This window comes from Lissotriton helveticus, chromosome 5_1 (assembly GCF_964261635.1).
Source record: "Lissotriton helveticus chromosome 5_1, aLisHel1.1, whole genome shotgun sequence".
Lineage (NCBI taxonomy): Eukaryota > Metazoa > Chordata > Amphibia > Caudata > Salamandridae > Lissotriton > Lissotriton helveticus.
In genome coordinates, this window is record NC_136065.1 from 1331698375 (window position 1) to 1331719716 (window position 21342).

Below are 21342 nucleotides of genomic sequence, written 5' to 3' on the forward strand. Positions count from 1 at the left end.
CACCAGTCCGGGCCTGACTATTTCTCAGCCAAAACAGTAAATGCCGATTTACTTTTCTCATGTAATTATGCAGAATCCTTAGGGAATTACGCATGACTATGCTACACTGAATTAGGAGAGTTACACCCAACCCTAGTGTGGATGCACATCCCTGGAGCCAGTTAGCTGTAACAATGTGCATGGGAACAGAAGCTCTCAGTTTATATCACAAGATCTTTCTTTCTTGGTTTAATTATGGTGTTGCTTCTCATTTCACTCCTACCCTCCTTCACCCTGTTGCAGTAGGACACGCACTGGTTCCATCCCTATAAGAAAAGGATGCACTCATCCCCCCCTCATGCACACACTCTCTCATCCCCACTGATGTCTCACTCCACCCACATTCTTACTCACGTCCACACTCTCCCCACCGCCACCTGTAGGACACACTTGCGTTCCAATCCTGTACACTGGGTAAGACTTGGAGGTGCTTCTGTGAACAAACTGGTGCCAACTGGAAAGGTAGGATGAGAACTAGAGAAGTACATTTCAAGAGATTCTCAAATGAGACTGCGGGGTGTTGATGAGGGTTGTATAGTGGCTGTATGGAAGGCTGCTGATGGGTCCAGCAATATCAGAAGGCAGAGGATCACCTATACGTTGCTTACGGTGGGGATCTATGAGCTGTTTATACCCTAGGAATACTCTAGGAGTGCCTAAAGGTAAGGGGGTCCAAATACCAGAGGAGGGTGAGGGAGAGACAGAAAAAGTGTGCAATGTTGTAAGCTGGGGTAGGTTTGTAACAAAGCAGGTTCTCTAAATAGAGGTAACATGGAATCGCTGAACTAGACAACAGGCCAGATTTTTAGAATTAAGGCGGAGTACGTTTGTATTTATATATTTGCCCCTTTTAAAGATTCCATCTCACCCGGTGTGTAACACTAGTTCTTCGGAGCCTGTTCACTTGTAAAGGTGTTTTAGCTTTTGCTGCTTCCTTTGGAAATTTGCATTTATAAAGAGTAAGGGAAAACTGAGGACCAGTAGGCCAAGTGATGCGATCTGGCTGAATACCAAACTAAGGGCGTAGGCTACAACTCCAACACCATTTGTATACTTAAAGTCCCTCTTTTCATTTTATCAGATAATAGAAGGTGTCCTTTGCCCGAATTTGACTTCTTGGCATTTCTAGTTCATTGAAACATAACTAATGAGGGACCTTGTGGAGTCTGCAACATCAGCAAGCGTTGACTTTTACAATTCCAAAAGCAAAACTACAAATTCCAACATGCAGCCTCCTTTTGGGTGTGCTGTTGGTTCAGGCTCAAGGTCTCAAATTAAATGGGGCCCCATGACAGATACGTCGAAAGGTGTATACCTGCCAGCTCACATGGTGCCACCGTGTCACACGCAATAACAGCTTTCGTCACAGGATCACCCGGTGAGGAGCCAATATCACAAGGTGGCAGGGAAAAAGAGCTGAAAACTGCCGTAAATAGTGGCTTTCCAACTCGTTTTCTGAGGTTTTGAACTGCCGATGTCCATTGAGGGTAGTGAAAACACCAGGACATCGGGACCAGACTTCTTGTTTTTGAAGGAGTGGGTTTGTGGGCAGGAGCTTCTCTGCATGAGGCCACGCTTCCGCCAAAGCCTTGCCCTTTCTTCACATGGTGAGATTTTTGTTCAAGTTGGCAAGTATTAAGGTGCGACAAGCATTTCTGCAAAATATATACATTAGAGAAAGACAAAAAAATTGCCTACATTTTGAACATTGTGAAATTTCAGTAAACATTCATTTATACATTTAGTGATCAAATATGGTAGTGATTGTAGGCCAGTGCTGTTAGCTCATCCAACAGCACTAGATATACTGGAACTTGTGGTCTCATAGGTCCAAGTCCAAGTATGGACCAAGAAGGTTTAGATCGATGCTTGAAAAAACCACAGGACTGCTTGGAAGGCACCCGCCCGACTTGAGGCCGGTTGACTAATATGGACATACGCTCACTACCACTTTCTGCCTTAACAAATGGAACAATTCAAGTCGTAATATAACCCATCCGCAGCATTTTGTGCCTAACTTCACTGCAACAGTAAAAAGAGGTTGTAGGAGTTTATTTTTTCGCAACTCTGTTATTCCTCAAAATGGGTGTGAGATTACAGGCCATTCCTGGCCATGTAGCTCACATGGCTGAATGTATGTGTCTCACATTGGTAATATGAAAATAAATAAATCCACCTGAATGAACAGCAAAAAGAAAGAGTGAGATGGAAACGCTAATTATAAAACTCTTAAAATTGTCATTCAGATAGTGCCCAAATAAAAGGTATTGCATCTGAAGTGCCTCTTCGTTGCAGGTGGGCAGGGCACAGCTATCTTTCTAGTTCTGGTGTGTTCAGTTACAATTTATGAACATCGTGTGTGTAATACCAATTTGTTCAATCAAACCAAGAATACAGTTACCAGAATGCACTGTGTGGTCAGATGAAAGCTTGGGACCCTAAACGAGTCCTTGCAGCATGGATTGATCTGGCAGCCCTGGCACTGGAGCAGTTTGAGCTCGCACCAAGGGCACACACATACAAAACTGGTAAGTAAGCGTTTAAAAAAGGCTCATACATACCTATAGGCATTGCCAGAGGCAGTGACGCCCTACAAGCTGGGGACCGCCTCATTTTTTTCTGTGAAAGGCAACTTTCCCTCCCTGCAAGGTATGTACGCCGACCCGCCCAGGACGAGCCGAGCTCCCGCTGCAGGAAGGCCACGCAGGGGCAGTCGGAGGGCTGTGGCTGGTGAGAGTCCACACCTGAGGCAGCCTTCAATCACGACGAGAGCTCACGAGGCCTGAGCGCGTTCAAGAGCGGCGGCCTGAGAGTGAAGATGCAAAGGCCGGATGAGAGACGAGAGCTCACGAGGCCTGAGAGAAGCTCACGAGGCCTGAAAATGTTCAACAGCGGCTGCCTGAGCCTCAGACGGAAGTAGAATAAAAGATCTGAGAGAGTTGACTTTAACCAATGCCATCGCGTGTTACTGTCTCAGGTAAGGTAGTCTAGTGGGTGGATTCTTGCTGCAGACTTCTATTTGTAATCGTGGCAGTCAATCCCAGAGCAGAGACTTGTCCATGATACTAGATCGCCTTGTATCAAATCCTAGGCTTTCATTTAATTCATCAGGGAATTCTGGCTTTTGAGGGTATTAATAATAAAGTGTTCCTAATAACAATTCATGCCACTAAGGTGTGTATGTATACAAGTTACTACTATTAACCACTCTAAAGGTCGATGCATTGATCTTGGAAGAATAAAGGGCTTATTTTACATGAAGTAATTGAGCTACAGGGTCTCCCGTCAGCTGTCCGAAAATATATTTTAACTTGAATAACCTGGAAAGACAATCCCACGTGAAATGACACAGCTGACAAGAGGACCCAAGTCGTCTGACCTAATGAGTCAGTCCATTATTTTAGCCAACAAAGTTTTACAACCTACTGGGGTGACTGAATTCATAAGCTCAGTTTTCAACGTGGGACTCCAAGACCCAGAATGCAATGTGATGCTGGTGGAAAATCCTAAACTATCTGCAGGTGTCACTTTAGGCGTGGCTAATTGTCTATAAAAGCAGTTATTTGTACAGGCAAAGTCATGCGATTCAACACAACGATCTGTAAAAGATAGTAAATAAACGGAAAAGTTGCTTACTCTATTTACTGGCTTGACAGGGTAACCCTAAGTGTGTTATCTAAATGGCCCCCCAGTCTGTCTTAAAATGCTGTCATAAACCAGGTGTGGCTTCTTCTTTTGCTCCAGCCAATACTGGCAACACACAAAGAATTACAGCCTATGGAAGCCACAGCTGGCACAAGGGGCATGGCTGCCAACTAGACCCGTGCCATGATACAGTGACTTTCAGTCAGTCCTGTTATTCAGCCAACAGAAGTAACAGCACTAGCACATGCAACTCCAATCTTCCTTTACAGATGCGGGCCTGCAAGTTCCATCATGAACAAGATTTGTGGCATCAAAAGGAGTGGCTTCAGGTATCACCCATGACAAGGGGACACTGTGCGTGTATTAATGTCACAGCAGTTGTGGGTAGCCGAGCTCTTCGGGCAGTCCCATTTCTAGTCTCGTCTTGACTTGCGGACCTTACATTGTCGGTAGCCGCAAAGCCAGTAGGCCTGACCTCGGAAGCTGCTGTAATAGTTGTTTCATTATTTTTTATTGCAACCGTATGCCGCAAAAATAAAAATAGGAATCATGCTGCCTGCTAAACGTCATATGGTTACAATAAAACAAGCATTATCAAAGCCAATCCTTTGCTACGTATTGGCTATGCTGTTCAGCTACAAAAAAAATGGAAACGGGTGGCAGTGCCATTTTGTAGACTAGAGGTCGTCAAACGTTTTTTGCTCTGAGCAACCAGTAAGCAAACTTTTTTGAATTTGGGCCCCTGGCCAAAACTATATGGCAAGAATTTGGGGAGTTGGAGTGTGAGGGATGATCGCAGGGGGCGGCTTCATGAGATCATTTCTGGGGTGCTTTTCTGTAGCTCGTATTCCACACAATGTGGAGCTTATAAAAAAGCAACATCATCAAACAAGAACAGAGTTGACAAAAAACACTATTCCCCATTACTGGGATGCTGTGGGCCCCAATGCACTCCACCTGCGGCACTAGTTATGGCTGTAGAGCTGAGAAGCAGGCTATCTCTTCTTCTTTTACTCCTTCCCCACCTTGGCTGACCATCACTTAACTCTCGAAACAAGTCTGGTCTCTTTCTGAACGAAAATGAGCTACTGCATGCTACCCCTCTTTTGTGTGCCAAGGGCACCCCTGCCCTAATGCTAGCAAGAACAATGAGCCCCCATGCCCACTTTTTATTGTAAAACATTCATAATGGTGATGCAGTGGGCCCCAAGGCAAAGGTGTCGCTGCACCTGTTTCACTAATGACAGCTACTGCCTTGCTGTTGCATCTGACCATTATTAACAACATGGGCTCCCATCTCACACCATCCCTCTCATCTCTCCCTTAGGCCATTGCTCCAAAGCTCAAAGAAACATTGGCACAGGACGTAAGCCCGCAGCACAAATGATACCCAAAGCTCTGCAAAGCAGGCTGTCTACTCTGTCCACTCAGCATGGCCGTCAGCACTTCTAGGACATGTGCCCAAAGCAGGCTTTGTGCATCTTTATGTAAAAAAACTAAGAACAAAAAAGCACATTTAGCCCCCCCCCCCATCTCCCCTGTTTTCTGGGCCCTGTTCTATGCACAACAATGTTGACCTGGGCACTATTCCTAGCAAGGAAAATGCACCCCATGTTCTTTTTCATAGTAAGGCTGCCATAACTAGGGTCCAGTGCCTACTCAAAGAGCGTGGGGGTGGGGGCTCCTGTGCTGTGAAACAGAGAGTAGAGCACTAAAGAAGAAACATGCCTTCTCTCCAAGGTGAGTCCCTGATTATATTTGGAATGCACTATGCTCTAGCTGGCTTTCTCTTATGTCCCAGACCCTCACCTATCTTTTGCCAGCATGATACACATCATCATGCTGCACAGGATGGGTCTTACTGGTTCTCCAGGATCAATAATACGATAAATATAATAAACAAACAAACAATTATAAGAACAGAGCTGAACATTGCTGCGACCCCTGCACAAGTCAGTACTTCTTAGAAGACCTATTTCAACATGCCTTGTAAAGGACAACATTACCCAGAATCCCCCGTGGTGACGGAATTCTTCGTTGATCTCGTTTTGTGGGCAAAAGTGCACTTTGATCATTCACGACGCCACCGCACAGTGCTCCTGTGGCCAGCACTTAAGGCCTGAGCTGATCACGCCTTGTCCTTCTCTGTTCCCTGTGTTTGCCTCAGGCCAGCCCTGCCTCAAGGCTCCTGTGATTCTTGTCCCCCTGTCCCACCAGCAGCTCTTAGTCCTTGAGCTGCCCCGGCATCCAGGAATCTATGGGTTATGTTTGGCAACTTGGAAATCTATGTTTTATAATATTTTCAGTGCCAATTGAGGCTATATTTTCTCTAGTTTTGATTGAATGGATGAATTTCTAACTTATAAAAATACAAAAGTTCCTCGTTGCACTGCTGGGTGTCAGACCTGGAGCTGTAGCACCCACAGAAGTGAGTCAAGAAGGGGCTGCTCTTCGCCTGCTGCTCTTGTTTTCTGATTTCAAAGGTTTGTGTGTTTTGGAACGGGCGTTGTGAGGTTGAAGTTAATGGTGGGGGGGGGGGCATTTACCAAACACAAGACAAGAGACTGGTTGAAGTCCAAAGATTGAAGTGGGTAACTCCACAATGAGTGACTCCTCCCCTGCTTTCTATCTCCCAACTTTGAGGGCGTAGGGAGGTGGCTTCGCTGAAGGAGGAGCCGACGCTGCTCTGTCTTTGGGCCACAAATCTAGGAGTCATGACGTCAGTAGAAATGATGAGGCCGGTCTACCCACTGTACAGCTGTCCTTCCGTGCAAGACCGTCCTGGTAACCATGGCAGCATCGCACTGAAATCTGAGTACATGTCTCTGGCGCACCGCGAGAAGACTTCTGGGGCATTGTTTGGTGCTGGTCATAAAAGTGTACCTTGTTTGGGTTATATTTGCAGGACGCACGTTGGTCCAGCAAGAGTGGCATTAAGGATTTACATTATGAGTGAGGAGCGCTGAGTGGCATGGTTGGGCCAGTCACTTGGGCTGGGTGAAAGACAGCAAGACCCTTTTGCACTTGTGGCAGCTTCCTCCTAGAGAGCAGCTGCCATGCATGTGAAAAATACTCTCCAATGTGGTGGGGCACCCATATGTGGCATAATGGCAGCTGCCACTCTGGTGGGGTCCGTGTCAATGCCATCAGACCCACCCACTTCATATTCCAGAAGAGCACCTCGATCACAGACACTAGTGTTATTCATATCAAGCATGTATGGGTAGCGCCTGGATACCCTCACGGATGATTAGTAATGCTCTACAAATCGACTGATCGATTGATTGATTGGTTGATTGTTGTATGGATCCTGGAAACATTCCTGGGTATTCTAACCAAACAAATGGGAGGCATACTCAAGAGGCACCTGGTAGACAAGTCATGGGGGAGGGGCAACACTGACTGGAGGGGCCAATCCGTAAGGGCTGTATCCCAGGGGACCAGGCTGCCAGGGTGGCTTTTTGAAACCCACACCTGTTGTTTCATTTCGTGACCTTTCTATCCCCCTGTAAGCATTGTTCCTGGTTTTGTGTTGCTGTAAAGTTCAACTGAAGATTCACTCTAGTAAATCCGCTTCGGAATGCCAAGAGCAGCACTAAGGAGTCAAGACGCTTCACTGTCCACAGAAGTGCTTAATTTGTCAAATAAGTGCCAGGGCTCTCGTCAGGAGAACCATTGCAGCTTGCTCCAAACACATAGCCCCTGCGATACTGCCAAAGATAGTAACAATACAACTACTACCCTTCACTCTCATACAAGTGTGACAATTCAGACTGTTTCAGTCAGTCCCCAAAGCTATAAGATTGGCAGGGGCAGCAGGTAATAGTCATTTTCAATGTATATTGAATTAATAATTAACTGTTGTTGTGATCCTCTCTAGATTACCCAAACAGCACCACCTTGTGGCAGACTGTAACAAGTGCCGGTGTTGACAATTAAGTGCTGGTACCGAGCACCGGAAACCACCAGCTCAAAATGAGCCTTGGTCCACAGCAGCATTTATAGAGCACGAGAGCTGTCCTACCCTGTGGTCTAACAGTAGAATCCATGGAGACTCAGCTTTGTCACGGTTACAGTTGGCCTACCCCAGTCAATGGGAGCAACATTGTCTCAGTCCTGTCCTACCTACACTGTTCTCTCTGGAGTTATAGACCTGAGTAACTTTTCATTCACTCCTCCTGCGGGTCCTGCTACTATGGGATAATTGTGACATTATATTTTCACTTATAAGGTCATTAAGACCTAAGTATGAATAGAGGGTGAAAAACACAAGTGTAATTAACATTGGGTGTGTTATTGCATCCGATTTACACATGCACTAATTTGATGTGGAACTTAAAGAACAAACACAATGTACATCCCTTCTGTGTGTGTGTCATTATCCCTTTCCCACAGGACTGCAGGAAGTTAGCCCCAGGTAGAACTTTGCAGCAATTATTTGTGCAAACACCAGTTTACACAATTCATGCCCGATTCCTGATGTGAGTTGGTGGAGAAATAAGTGCATGTGCAATGAGCGCGGACAGTAGCAATGTGTCCTGGGTCTAGCTGATCATGTTAGTGCACTGATAGTTCAATTTAGTCTGACTGAAATATGCTCGCTTAAGAGCAACTTTGATCTAACGAATGAGTGATTTGCTTGTATGAATCCGTGTATTTGTGTTATTCAAAGGACAGTTCGTCCTTAAAGAAGATGTACTTTGCCTCGTGGGCTCCTCAGACTGATGGGCCTCTCTGCCCTTCTACAGTGTCAGACTGGGACAGAAAATATGCCCTGGCACCAGAAGAAAAGTAGCCACCGTTATTGAATTAGATAGCTAAAAAGTTGCCCATGCTTTCAAATTAGGACCGTTTTGAACGTATAAAGATACACTTTGTAAGTGTTTTGCAAGGAGCAAAAGACTGCATGGATTTGAGCTTGCTGCTTGCAATGTTTGTTTATTGTCCTGGAAATTCCCAGTAACAAGCATTGGATTTAAAAGAGTGATGTGTGGTAATGTTAACCATTACAAGCAGATAGCATGGGAGTGGATATATATTTGTTATGCAAGCAAAGAACTGCAAAATAATACTGATGTTGGTTTAAAGGGCAGGTAACAGTTGCAATGTCAAGCCAGACCTAAAACTTCATGTAGGTTAATGACTGTCCTTCTCCCATCTGTGCTTTTGCCAGTGAAAAACACTACAAATTATCTAGTTAGCTAAGACACTCTAATAGCATTACAATGTCACTATGTGTGCCCCTGAATGTTCAATCTCAGGCAGCTAGATGACAGCTGTGTGGAGGGCAAGTCCTTTTTTTGTGGAAGCACACAACTTCTGGCAAATCAAAACAGGTACTTTTGGCTCCCAAAATATAGGCGGGCCCAAAGCCCCTCTCCTGGTGATTCTCACATAACCGTCTGGAAACCGCTGCACTCTCAGGCTAGCCCATAAAAACTGGCCCAGGAGACCATAAAACACCGGCCCACACAATGACTTGTCAGAGCAGCCTGTCGGGACCGGCCTGATTGCCCTATAGGCCAGTCTGTTCCTGCCTTTAATCCAGATGTCCAAGGTCACTGAGCACTTCCCTGCTTGCTATGCACCTGATGTCCATGGCTTTACGTCTCTCTCACCTACACATATAAAGTGTACCATCACTGTATGCCTCTACTGCCTATGAACATAAAGTCTATGATCCCTGTATTCCTCTCTCATTTGTGCACATAAAGTCTGTGGTCACTGTGCACCTCTCATGCCTATGTATTTGATGCTGATAGCTGTACGCCTCTCCACCTATGCACATAAAATCTATGACCACTGTATGCGTCTCTCGCCTATGCACTAGTCTACGGATTTACGTATCTTTTGCCTATGTACATCATGTCAACAATCACTGTAACCATCTCCGGCCTTTGCATATGATGTCTATGGGCGCTATGCACCACACATTGCAGCTGTATTCCTCCCTTGCCTAGGCATATGATATCTTCAGTCACTGTACAACTCTCTTACCAATGCACATGATCAACTGTCTCTATAACCTATGCACATGATGTCTATGGCTGTAGTCCTCACTTGCCTATGCACATGGTGTCTATGCGAGGCTGTATGCCTACCTTGCATATGGATATGATGTCTACGGATGTATGCCGTTACAACGCATACTTTTACAACGCCTACCTTTACAACGCGGTTTTTACCACAAATACCATTACAACGCATAGCGCTTTGGGGTGCTGGATAGTGAATAGTTTAATTTACTATTCCAACTCCAGTCCCCGTGGATAGTAGGGAAGGTTATTGGATAGTAAATTAACCTATTCCCTATCCTAGAGCGCCCCCAGAGCAATGTGTTGTAATAGTTTGCGTTGTAAAAGTTGCGTTGTAATGGTAGGTCGTTGTAAAAGTTTCGTTGTAAAGGTTACATACCGATGTCTACATCACAGTGAGCCTAGTAGTAACCTACACAAATACACCATTGCTGCCATTCGCCGGATAGGACCCCCGCCAGTGCGTCCCACACTCTGTTCTCTAGCAGTGCACCAGTGAATAAGGGTCCTTCATTAGTCAGTGGGAAATAAATGTATCCCTGGATCATTTGTGAGCACATATTTCAGCTTAAAGGAACATAATATGATACCAACATGTTTAAGCATTCTCAATTACAAAACGACACGCCGCTCTTAAAGATGGCTGTCTGAGCAAAAACAGATACATTAAGCTGGAAAATCCCTAGTGTTTCAGTCTCTCACGCTGCCTCCACTCTCTTCCACCCACTCACTATGCTGTTAGGCTGCGCACCGGCCCAGCCATGGATATCGTTTTACTGTGGCACGCGGCTCATATGCGGATGTAGGCGGAATTGCAGCATCACTGCAGACTCCGAGCCGGGTGTACACTGCAGCCTCTCCAGAGCAGTCTCTAGATGTATTTAATGTTTTTAGGGTGGAGAAACAAGACGCCTGCTACAACAGGGGATAATGAAGATTGTGTGCATGGGTTTTTTACCTACTGGCAGTTTCCAGTAGGTAGGTATAGTTACAACATAGTTTCCAAAGACAAATCGTTTTTTTGTTTTGGTAACTATGGTGCCGTTTGACGAATCTTCATGAAATTTTCAAAATTAGCACGACGATCACTTAAGCTGCTCTCTGGAGAGGTTCAGAGTGATTCACGAAGCAGGGGCCAAGAAAAAGAGGAGGTAACAAAATGCATTTTTCGATTGCAATTTCCCATAGGGATTTTAGACACGACTACAGCCCGAACTGCTGAATGGAATTACAGCAACTTTTGCAGCCTCTTGGACCAGAAAGATCTCTTTTTGTTATTTGGTGTACATCTGTTCAGGAGTTTTGGAGTTACTAAAGAGAAAATGTTTATGTATATTTAGAGACGTGAATCCAACAGATCTCATGATGAGATCTGATTAGCTGACACTCCTTCAACCAGGAAGTGGTGCTAGCCATCTTGGGACAGGGGTCTCATCCCAAGTCCCAAATAAAAACTGAAAAAAAGGGGGGTAGCAGGGTAGGAATACCTTGAACCACCTAGTCCTGGAGGTGGAGCCCAACAACGACCCAACCTGGGATCAAAAACGTTTAATAAAAAATGTGCAGCATGGAGGCTCAGCGAATCCATGGCAAAATAAAAATTTGAAAAAACAAGTTCAGTTCCCTGCGCTTGTTTGTTTTTAATGCCCTCTGGGGACCATGTCCTGGGGACATCATAATGTTTATAATTAGGGGAGGGGCTGATTTCAACCCCGGGAACCTCATCCCCAGGGCACTCGACGATATTCAGAAGCGGAGGGTGGTACCCCTCCCCGGGCTGATTTTGGCCTCAGGGACTCCATCCCCGGCTGCCCAGACAAAGTTAAAGAGGGGGAGGGGGCACTCACCCCTCCTCCCCTGGCTGATTTTGGTCCCGGGCACCCCATCCTCTGGGGCCTAACCTTCTTATAAAGTGGGAAGGCGCATGTGGCCCCCCTCCCGGGCCGATTTTGACTCCGGGAACCCCACACCGTGGGGCCCAGCCGTTTGGGTAATGGGAGGAAGCTGTCCCCCTTCCCGGGCCAATTTGGTCCCAGGGACCCCATCCCCCGGAGCCCGGCCACAATTTAAAAAGGGAGGGGAGCAGGTGGCCACTGCTCCCGGAACCAATAAGGACTCTCACCCCCCAGGGCCGGCTCCAGTTATGTCCCAGGGTTCCCACCTCTGGGACATAGCCGTTTCCCTGCCTGCACTACACTGCCTCGTTTGGCAGGAGCAATTTTAAAGCTCCGCCAAGCACGAGCAAATGCAAAGTACGTTCCCAGCGGGTTGGAGCAAGAAAAATGCTTCCACCCGCTGGGAGTGGACCTCAGATCTGTTCTCCTGCCCGGAGTGTTGTGGGCAGGAAAACAGATCTGCATCAGGCTTCGGCCCACAGCGAGCAGCATTTTTAGCTTCTCCCTGTGGGCAGGAGCAATGACGACTCCCACTGAGGGTGAGGAGACAACTGGGGCTGCCGGGATTCCCCCGCAGCCCACAAAAAGGAGATGGTGGGTGTCCTGGGTGGGCACTAGGCACCCACCTTTTATTGGCCAGGCCCTGGGGGGGATGGGGTCCCCGGGACTGAAAAAGGCCCAGGGAGGGGGTCTCACAGCCCCCTCCATCATTAATCATGGGCAGAGCCCCGGGGGATGGGGTCACTGGGGCCAATATTAGCCTGGAAGAGTGGCTCCATGCCCCCTCCCCCTTTAGTAAATGAAAGGGCCCCAATGGATGGGGTGTACGGGGCCAGAATCAGCCTGGGGAGGGCGATTGCATGGCCCCACTCCCCATTTACACATTGGCTGGGCCCTGGGGGATGGAGTCACTAGGGCCGATATAGGCCTGGGGAGGGGGCTGCATGCTCCCCTTCCCCTTATTAACTCTGGCGGGGCCCCAGGGGATGGGGTTCCCGGGGGACATAATCAACCCAGGAGAGGGCAGCGTGTTCTCTCACATTAATATAATTGGGGGCCCCTGGGGCAGGGGTCCCCGAGAACCTAAAACAGGCCAGGGAGGGGCCATGTACCTCCTTCCTAAAAACATGCACCGGGCCTTGGGAGATGGGTCCCCAGGGCAGCAAACTGACCCAAGAAGGGGACATGTGTCCTCTCCCCCACACAATGTGCCAGGCCACACGTGATTGGGTCCTAAATCAGCCCCGGGAAGGGAGGACCTGTGTCCCCCTTGAAAAATGGGACCTGAGGAATAGGATTCCTGGAGACAAAAGAAGCCCAGGGAGGGGCCCCGCGGGATGGCTGCCTTTGGGGAGGAGGGCTGGCCAAAGCGTGTGAACAGCCTGGGGTTGATGCTTGCAGGGGTTGGCCGCAGACCAGGTCCTGTGGCTTAACCTCCCCCCCACCTACTGCGCCAGGTCAAAGGCTGTGCCCGGTGTGGGGTTGGGTGCTTGTGGGGGGTTGGCTGAAGGGCCTGGCAACACGCACACATTTGCTTTTCATTCTACCACCAAGGGGGTTACCCATTCTGATGATTCTACAAGTTCAATAACTCCTGACTCCACCAACTTCTTCAATTCTTGGGTTTCCTCCTCCTCATTACTAAGTGGAAGGTTTCTTACATTATGTCGGCATGCATCCGTTTTTTCACACTGTCCAGTGGACGAATACCTTTAACTCCCCCACCATACCAGAAAACAAAGTTGGGAATAGCTTCTCTAATGCGTGTGCCTCCTGTTTGCTGTCCTGAACCACGAACACAGGATCCGAACTATTGGGATACAATAGTATGCTTAACTCTCCTTGGTCTCACCATTCCAAAACTGAGTGTCTCCTTTCTGCAACATGCATTTTACAAACAGCCTCCCTGCCTTTACATTTGAACAACAATCTCTGATACCCTAGAAGATCTATGTTTCCTCCTGTGAAGCTTTGGGGACTAATGCCTGGCCTATTTTTGGATGGAAAAGTTCCATCCATACCTCTTTAATAATGACTGTATACAGTGACCGTGAGTCATCCACCAACTCAAGGTTCAAAATAATCTTTATTCGGTCAACAGCAAGACCACAAAGCATTTTGTTTTTTAAAGTACAAACAGATCAGACAAACCAGTATCACATAATCAATTACTAAAATGTACGCCATTATTGCCCTTCCATATCATACCTGGATCATTCAGCATATTTTTTTCCTTAAGTTCTGCACCTGAGTAATAAAGTTCAACACTACATAGCAGGTTGTTGGGAACTCGCAATGTTGTAAAACTAACAAGATTTGAAAAGCCACCACGAAGTGAATCATGTTTTCTCAAAGGTGAGCTAAATAAAGTCTATGTTCTGGTGCCTTTATCCATAATAGATAGGACTCCATGCGTTCCCAAGTTGGCAATGGAATATATGAATGGACGGTTACCATGTCTAGAACATAAGTCTCATTTTGTCTCTATGGGCTTGATATGTGTCCTTTACCAAGGCCTTCATGCGTGAGCTAATCTCGCTAGTCTTCTCAAAGACATTAGATAATCGTAGGTCTTGAAGTGTGTTTTTTATGTACTTAATCCATGCAATAGCTAGCATGTTTGTCTGTTTCAGGCATTCCTCCACTATTAACTGAGTGAAACTTATCTCCGGGGTGGACCAAATTTTAACCCACCCAAAGATGGGTGCCAGGCTAACCATATCTTCTAGGAAATCTAGGCCGATTTCATTGTGAGTGATCACACTTGCTGTGTATCTGGGGAGCCCTAAAAACCTGGTTAAAAACGTGTTTTCTGAAGGGTATTGACAGATGTATACCACCATACTCCCACACCATATGTGTCCACCAGCAGGCATTTACTTCTGTATAGCATTGCTAGTTCTTTGGAGGGTTTGTGCACTAACATTTTTGCCAAATCTAAACAGAGATTCACATATCACCTCCATTGACTGGCACTTTTGAGTAATTATGTGATTTCATCTCAGATTGCTTAATAGAATGCCCAAATGGCTAAAGTTCATTTTTTCTTTATCTGTGTATGTCAATTAAAAATTTTTTTGAACTGGTGTTCTTTGGCCCACATGTTAAAATGTAGGATATATCAATATTTGCCTTAATTTTCAGCCACCAACTCAACATGCACCCCTCCTGGCACCATATCACGAATAGGTCTCTTCCTATTATGACCATTTATATCGAATACTTTTTCCTGAACACATAACACTTGGGGACCCCCTTTCTCTGAATCAGAGAAATCGCTTTGATTACACTCTTCCATAACACACTTGATTACTTTGGATTTACGACACACTCTTGCATAGTGCCCCATAATGCCACACGGAGCATTGTTGACCCAGAGCTTGATGCCTCTTGTCATATGCCAAGTGAAATGGAACTGCCACACCGGTAACAATTGCCTTTAAGGTGCCCTATTCTCGCGCTAGGAGTTTATTTTTGTTTCTGTTTACCCAAACTTTCCTCTCCCTTCGTGTTGCTTTCTTGTTCACTTTTCTTTATAGGTTTCTTTTGTGCTATTTCAACAACATTCCCTCCATCCTCTTTTTTTATTTGCTGTCACTACAGTCTTGGCACATCTGGACGTGAGCTCTGCCTTGCTAATAATGGAAACAACTGGATTCACCATGGATGTAAAGCCTATACTGCAAGGTGGGGTTATTGTAGTGTAATATTACTTAGTCCCTGACTAATTCTTCATCCAACCCTCCCAAATCTGCAAGCCAGAGCTAATGTCCTCAATGCAGCAACAAAATCTTCAATTTTTCGCTATCCCCTTGATTACTATGATATAAATGATAGCTATCAATCGCCTTTCACACAGTTCCCTTTATAAAACATGCCTCATAAACGTACCAGCAATAACATTTGCCCAAAACGCTTACAGTATTTAGTCAGTGTATGCTGATGCCCACAAACAGTATCTGCACAGTGACATATGGTTAATATAATCTTACGGTTCCTTGAAATGGCCAATGGATGATGAATCATGTGAGTCTATAGGGTTTGAGCCGCTCGCCGCTAATTTATGTATGAGTTCACATGCAGTGTAGTTTATGCACACTTTATTCCAAGCATCAAACCCCAGCATCAGCTTCTACTTCTTTCCTCTTTAACCCCTGATGAACATTCCAGCCATAGTACGGCCCCAATCCCCATGCCACAAGCACAACACGGTTCACCTCCTTTGCACACTCTCTGTACTCTACAGAGAGGCCAAAGATTGGATGAACATGCATTTGAACCCCTTTATCACCCACTTGCAGGCACTGTGAGAAATTCATACTGCACTTGATCTGAACTCCACAGCTGTCAATCATGACCCTCCCACAATCTGAACTCACACAGCTGCATAGAAGCAACTCTTTTCGCACGACCCACTATAGATGGGTAACGCATTGCATGAAAAACTACAGAAACAAACATCCCTGGTAAAAGCAAATTCTCTTAGGGAATGCGAGAGTAAATAATATGTGAGATGTAAACGGAAACAACATTCCTAGACTGAGAGGACAGTGTCTGTTTGAACTGTCGCTCAGGGATGGCTTTAGGGTGGTGCGGCCGGTGCAGCTGCGCCTGGCGCTAACTTTGGTGGGGGGCGTTGTCTTTAAAGATAACTTATGGGTTTACAAGCAGGTGAACTTCCTTGTGCTTGTTTCAGGCAACAAGAAAAATATCAAGATCAGTCTGGTGATTAATTTTCCTACTGGTGAGAGATGGTATTTTGTCTAGAGGCAGTTTTGAATTCACCAAATATAGCACGCATGGTTAATGTGCCTGCTGCAAAGACGTGTACCATGAAAATCACAGAACTGCATGTGAGTATGTCAGAGAGAAGCTATGGAGAGATGAGGGGGACTGATAGAGAGTGGTAGTGAGGGCATTCGGGGAGAAGGGATTTAATGGGGGTGGGGGCGGGGGACACCAAAGAAGACAGTCGCACCAGGCACCACCAGTGTTAAAGCAAACCCTGCAGTGTCACTGGTGGTGATGCACAAGAAGGGGCCAAGACATTTACATGGTGTTTTTTTTCTAGTCAATTGTAGCCTATTGTTTGAGATTCCTGCTGACCCTATGGGTTATAGGATATCTGAGTGCCCCCTCCATGAGTGGGGCCAGGGGCGGCCTTAGGCATGTGCAAACTGTGCACCTGCACAGGGCCACCAAACCCCAGGGGCCACCACACCAATATATATCCTTAATATAATAATCCTCTGAGGGTGGATACATATTTGCGTGGCGGCCCCTGGCAGGGATTTGGCGGCCTCCGGCTCTGTTCCACTTCCAAACACCCTGACCCCCCCCCCTCTTCACTGGCCTCCGCGCCTGCGTTCCTCCGGGGCCCCCTACCTACGCTCCCTGCCCAGGGCCCCCATGAGCCTAGAGCCGCCCCTGGTGGGGCTGAGCCTGGTGTTAATAGCCATGCTGGGTGTGGGCCCGATGATGTGGCACCCTACATGACTATCGTGTGAGTGAGGGTCCATATACTTTGGGATATATGCGTTCTGCCCCTACGAGTATGGTGGAAGCTGGTGTCTGTTCATCAATAGCAATTTTCTCGCTCCCTCATTTGTGGAATGTTGACTCATGTCTTAGACAGCAGCACTAAGCCAGGTTCCACAACACTGCACACTGACGTCTATAAGATCTAAGGCAGTAGAACCAGGTAATTAAGATCATAGGCACGTTTCAAAAAGCATCGCTGTTCCTGTGATGGTGTAGATGTGACAGGCTCAGGCCGTAGATCACAGGCTTCGCGGACCTCACCGAGACAGGCCGCGGAAAGCAGAGCTATCTCTCGAGTTACTCAGATGTTACAAAGCTGGTCGTTACACACAGGACCCATCCCTCGGATTGCACGGTTCTTACAGACTCGGGCCGTAGGCTCTATATCTATGGACATCTGTCGGGGTCCCTGGAAGTGACACGCTCGGCGTGTTGACAGCGCAGCTCCTTGAAGCCTGGGCGCCTCGGCTGCGCTGTGAGAGGCTGGCAAGAGGGCGCGAGGTGGAGGGGAGATTAGTCTGAGCCTCGGGTGCATTTGAAAGGCTATCATTACCTCCTGGCTGTTAACTACTCATGCGTGCCTTTTCATCTTCTGCAACAACAACAGAGATGATGAAAACTGCCTGCCTGTACCGCGCATCTGGGAGAGCGGCGGGCGGCCGCTTGGGAGCGCTCACAGCCCTCCCGTGAGCTGCACCTGGAAAGTGCAGGGGGGCGAACTACAACTGCGCGCACAGCACTGCAGAGGCCCTGCAGTGCTGTGTATTCGAGCTCCGACCTGCAGTGACGCATGCAGAGATGGCAGGCCTAGGTCAGGGGTTCTGAAGAGCAGGCAGGACTGGAGCACGGTCAGTCGCAGGCCAGGTGATTCTTTTGCTTTACATGAGACATCATGTTATATGTGTCTGATGCATAAGACCAAGCCCCAGGAAGGGGTCACTCAGCTAGATCGGTGGCTCTATGAAACATTTAAAGACTGTTAGCAAAGTTTTTTGTCTAAAATGTGATTGGGTCCAAGAAAAGGCCAAATCCTCAAAAGGGATGGGTACAATTATAATTACTCTGATAATTTATAAGAAAATCCTATATTTCACTTCATGCATATGACGCACAACGTTGCATTTCACAAATGTTTGCAATTTTGCTTGCACGAGACTAGCTTGTGTAGACAATGCCGTGAAATTCGACAATTTCTGCTCGAACCAATCTTCTGACAGTATCTCGCACAACATTTTTTTTTTAAATCCAAGGTGAGTATTCACCTAGCAAAAAGAAATGCGAGAAGCTGGCACAATACCTTTCACTTGCAACACATGATTTCATGATATCTTTGAGGAAATTTGACATTTTTTGCAAAAACTGCAAATTCTCACACCTGTAATCCTGACAGCTCAAACCATTTCTCATTGGAGCTCAATTCCACTGCCCACCCAACTGTAGATCGCCTTGCTGACCTTTAATCACGGTCATTGTAATTATGTAATTCAACATCCTCAGTAACCTCTGCGTAATTATGTATTTGCCACAGTTACCACATAATCCATCCTCTGCTATATAACTTGCACCTTTGTTCCTAGCTCAAATAAACCGCCAGTTACTAAGAGTGCCTACTATGAAATGAAATACAATGACAATTCGGACTCTTTGCCAGTGTTAAATAATCTTCTTTCTTCTGCTGACTTGCTGGAGTCAAGCAGTAAACATAATATTTTAGCCAAGATGCTGCGAATGGTTCCGAAGTTCATAAGCAAATAATGGATTGGGAGATGATTTTATGTTCATTGTCTAAAGAAGTGAATAATTCCCCCAGCCACGTGTGTTTAAATATATTCTAATATAGTGCATTTATTAATCTTTGTCATGTAAACGCTTTAGCGTTGAAGCCAACTTGTGTTTACCTTGCAATGTTTTCGAAGTATCAGTAATTTCGAGAGACCATCCAGGATTTAGAAGGATCCCAAACTTTTTTTTAATCTCTTTTTAAATAATATCTGAATTCTCACCTGCTGCTTACAGCGAAACCTCTGTGATATACGGCATATATCACCCACCATATGTTCGAAGATCTCGCAAGTTAATGGGAATAGAATGGTTGATGGTACACTTTTTAAAGTTATGGACCTCCTGAGTAACTAATAATATCCAGGTAGGTGGCCTTTAGGTCTGTGGTAATTCGCCATAAGGAAAGCACCCCGTCTCTACGGCAGTCCTGCCTTTGACCTCTCACTGAGGATTGCTGAAGTGAGTGGACAGTGTTGAGGAAAACTCCAATGGAGAGAGAAGGGGGAAGATTAATAATGAGGAACACAACCTAGAGAGGAGAATGAGAAGGATTCTAAAGAGGGCAAAGCTAGCAAAAGCACTGCCAAATCAGAAGAAAAGAGGAGGAATTTGATAGATACAAGAAGGAAACGCAAAATAATGGAATAGAGAAGAGGAAACATGAAATTCCTACTAAGCACTCGTGGTGAAGGAATGGCAAACAAGTGGAGTGACAGAGTGAGAAAGAAAGGGCAGCTGTAATAAGAAAAGAAAGAAAGATGACAAAAAAAACAGATTGGCAAGAAGAGATTCTCGGGAGAAAAACATATGCAACTAACGGGTGATATGAGAAATTACAAGGAAAAATAAATGAGACAGGGCCAAAGAAAGTGATAACAGAAAGATATGGGGAAAGAGCAGAAAGATAAAATGAACGGGGCAAGAGAGTTTAACCTGTGTAACCTACAGCATAACTTAATAGAAAAATAATGAAACAGGTGGTTGTTCTCTAGGAGATGCTTGGTCGTAATTCTAGAAAAAACAGCAAGGGCATGACGTCACTTCCCTTATTCTCAATGAGTTAAGCTTGGGGTTGGCCGGTCATGCATAGGGTCATTACAGTTCCTAGTGTAAGCAGATGTGTGGGAAGATGTTTGGAAGTCTTACATTTTTCCGCTGCTCAATCAAGCCAAGCATCAGCCAGCCAGGCAGGATGCTGACCCATAAGGTTAGCAGTATCAGACTACAGGAGATAGCCCATAAACCCCACGGAGACTAGGGCAATAATCAGTAACATACAAAAATGTCTCAAAAAGGGTATTATTTAAAGGTCAAATACAAATAGCACAATTAATTGCTGAGAATTCAATCATAATGGGAGAAAACCAGGGAGACATTTTTTTGTGTGAAATAAATTGTATTTTAGTAAATAAACATGTTCGACATATTAAACTTCATATATACAAGCATATGGGAAGATAGCACTGCGTTACATTGAATGGGATGTAACCTATAAGATACTGTGTACGAGTGCTCGGGAAGAATAGTGATGGCGCAGGTGACACGTGAGGTGGTATGTACAGCGATAGTAATGGGCACAACAAGAAACAATGGGGCGTTTACATTTTTTTTTACATATTTAGGATACCCTAAAAGTTTATGATATAGAGTACAAAAATAATCAAGTGGGGTATCCTTGAATGGGCGCCTGGAGTTCCGCTGTGGAAGTCAACGGCGTTTCGGCCTGTTGAAGTATTAAGCCATCATCAGGACCAGGTTACAGTACGATTGAGCCTGACTTTTGCTGGCCCGTCGAACAGTTTTGCTGACTTTTTCAAGTAATACTACCAGCAGCTTCTTGGCCTGACAATTGAAGCGATGCCTTGCCTCCCATATTTGGACCCCAATCGATGTCCTACACTGTTCTTCAATACCAAACAACTGGGGGCTGGCTCTAATCAGTAAGGCTGAGCCTAAAGATGAACAAACAAAACAGTGGTGCCAATACTGAGAATCCCCTATAAATCCAAGTGGGATTCGAAACGCGTAGGCCCTGCCATATACAGTCTACCTGAGTATCCGGGTATTTCAAACAGCCCAACCTGGAACCCACACCCGTTTGTACATTACCTGGCAACATCGATCTACAATGAATTAGAAGGAAACTGTTTTATATATAGGAATGTACTGTTTCCATTAGCACTTTATTATTATTGGAAATCACCAGTAGACTTTGGCTCTCCTTTTTTCCATTTCTTGTTTGTTTCATTGTATATGACCAATTCCTTTTTTTCTTCGAGTGTATGAATTGCTTGTGGTCGTTTGTGATATGCCTGTCCTTTTGAATGAATCATTGAATGTATGTTTAGAAATTTTATTCTTCATTTGTATATTGGAAAATGCTCTATTGTACTATGTATTGAATT

General features: G+C 45.8%; 1 protein-coding gene across 6 annotated transcripts in view; it reads right to left on the reverse strand.

The window, feature by feature from the left end:
* The window catches only part of NAV1 (neuron navigator 1), a 678674-nt gene that overhangs the window by 438034 nt on the left and 219298 nt on the right, over positions 1–21342 (reverse strand). The window lies entirely within an intron of this gene.